We start from the raw sequence: 2,621 nt of genomic DNA on the forward strand, positions 1-2,621 counted from the left end.
TCCGGGCCTATCACGGCCGCCACGCAACCCGTGTGTATGGCCATCAGTACCCATGTGGAGGCCATTCAGTTTTACGTCACTTCGGATCTGCACTTCCCCGTGGTCTTGGGACTGGCGTGGCTCCGGGCGCATGATCCACAGATCTATTGGTCTCAGAACTTGGTCACCTTCCCAAGTTTGCAGTGCGTGGACCACACCCGCTATATCTGTGCCGGCCAGGTGGAGGGTTCCTCAGGGGTTTCCTTGCCTCCCGTACTGTCCGACTTTGCTGACGTGTTCAGCGAGTCAGAGGCGGACCAATTACCCCCGCACAGGCCCTACGACTGCTCCATTGACCTAGTCCCTGATGCGCCTCTCCCAGTGGGGCGTTTGTACTCCATGTCGGAGCCCGAGTTGGCTGCATTGCGGGACTTCCTGACAAAGAACTTGGCTCGTGGTTTCATCCGGCCCTCGTCCTCGCCAGTGTCTGCGCCCGTGCTCTTCGTCAAAAAGAAGTCGGGCGAGTTACGGCTTTGCTGTGACTACCGGAAACTCAATGCCATCATGGTGCGTAACCGCTACCCGCTGCCCCTCATCCCCGAGCTCTTGGACCGACTCCGGGAGGCTAAGATCTTCACGAAACTGGACCTGCGTGGAGCTTACAACCTCGTCAGGGTTCGGCCGGGTGATGAGTGGAAGACGGCGTTTGGTACTCGCTATGGACATTTCGAGTACACGGTGATGCCGTTTGGCCTGACCAACGCCCCCGCTGTGTTTCAGCATTTTATGAACGACATCTTTCGGGATCTGTTGGACCAGTTTGTTGTGATTTACCTGGACGACATCCTGATTTACTCCCCGTCGCGTGAAGTGCATCATCAGCATCTCCGTCAGGTCCTGCAGCGCCTCCGGAAACATCGGCTGTTTGCCAAGTTGGAGAAGTGCCAGTTCTACCAGGTGACCATTGATTTCTTGGGCCACCGCATTTCTCCTGAGGGCATCGCCATGGATCCAAGTAAAGTTGAGTCGTTGCAGAGTTGGCAACCCCCGCGTCGCGTGAAGGATGTTCAGCGACTTCTTGGATTTGCCAACTACTATCGGACATTCATCCCTGGCTTTGCTGCCTTGACAGCCCCCCTCACCCGGCTCCTGCAGAAGAAGACTCGGTTCCAGTGGAACGCCCCCGAACAACAGGCGTTCCAAGCTTTGAAGGACGCCTTCATGAAGGAGCCCATCTTGAAGCATCCTGACCCGCAACGGCCGTTTGTCGTGGAGGCGGACGCCTCCGACATTGCCATTGGGGCCGTGTTACTCCAGGCAGCGACGCCCAACGGTACCCTTTTCCCTTGCGCGTATCACTCTCGGAAATTGAACCCCTCGGAGCGCAACTATACCATCTGGGAGAAGGAGCTGCTGGCCATCAAGGCAGCGTTCGAGGCTTGGAGGCATCATCTGGAGGGGGCGCGGCATCAGATCGAGGTCCGGACGGACCACAAGAATCTGGAAAGCCTGCAGACCGCTCGGAATTTGAACCAACGCCAGATCCGGTGGTCCCTCTTCTTTGCGAGGTTTGACTTCCGGGTGCGGTACATACCAAGCGGGCACAACCAGAGAGCGGATGCTCTGTCCAGGAAGCCCGAGTACACCCGAGTGGAAGACAAGCTTCCGCCCAGGACAGTGATCCCCGTCGAGTCTTTTGCTGCGGTGCGGGAGCCGGTGGATATACGGGCTCGGATCCGGGAGGCGCAGCAGCAGGAGGCGTGGGTGGCTCAGCGGAAGGAAGAGGTAGGGCCAGATTCGCCTTGGTCGGTCACGGATGGACTCCTGTATTATCGTGACCGGCTCTATGTTCCAGGAGGGCCACTCAGGGGACTCGTCCTCAGCCAATGTCATGATAACCCGGCTGCGGGGCATTTTGGCCTGTTCAAGACTCTGAACCTGGTCTCCCGTACCTTCTGGTGGCCCCGAGTCCGACACGATGTCCAGTCTTATGTCACCTCCTGCGTCCCATGCAGGCAGGCCAAGTCAGCGACAGGGGCCCCGCCTGGTTTACTGCAGCCTTTGCCAACGCCCAAGAGACCCTGGGGGGCTGTGTCCATGGACTTTCTGACGGATCTACCCCCATCCTCCGGCTTCACGACAGTGTTTGTGGTGGTGGACATGTTGACCAAGATGGCGCACTTCATCCCCTGTCGCGGCTTACCGTCAGCTCGCACCACTAGTCGCATGTTCATCCAACAGGTGTTCCGGCTGCACGGCCTTCCCGATAGAGTCGTCTCCGATAGGGGGGCCCAGTTTACAGCCCGCTTCTGGCAGGAGTTGATGCGGGCGTTGGACATTAAGGTTTGCCTCTCGTCCGCGCATCATCCTCAGACCGACGGGGGTACCGAGAAGGTCATCGGCATTTTAGAGCAGTATCTGCGCTGCTACGTTAACCTGCAGCAGGACAATTGGGTGGACTACTTGGCCATAGCCGAGTTTGCCTTTAACAACTCGCAGCACACCTCCACGCAGATGACACCGTTCTTGGCCAACGTGGGTTATCACCCCCGGTTTTTCCCCCTTTCTCCCGTGGACTCACCGGAGCCGGCAGCGAACGAATTCATGGCGGAGTTACAGGCAATCCATCGGTTGGTGCGACG

Source organism: Vipera berus (assembly GCF_964194415.1).
Source record: "Vipera berus genome assembly, chromosome: 5".
NCBI classification, from domain to species: domain Eukaryota; kingdom Metazoa; phylum Chordata; class Lepidosauria; order Squamata; family Viperidae; genus Vipera; species Vipera berus.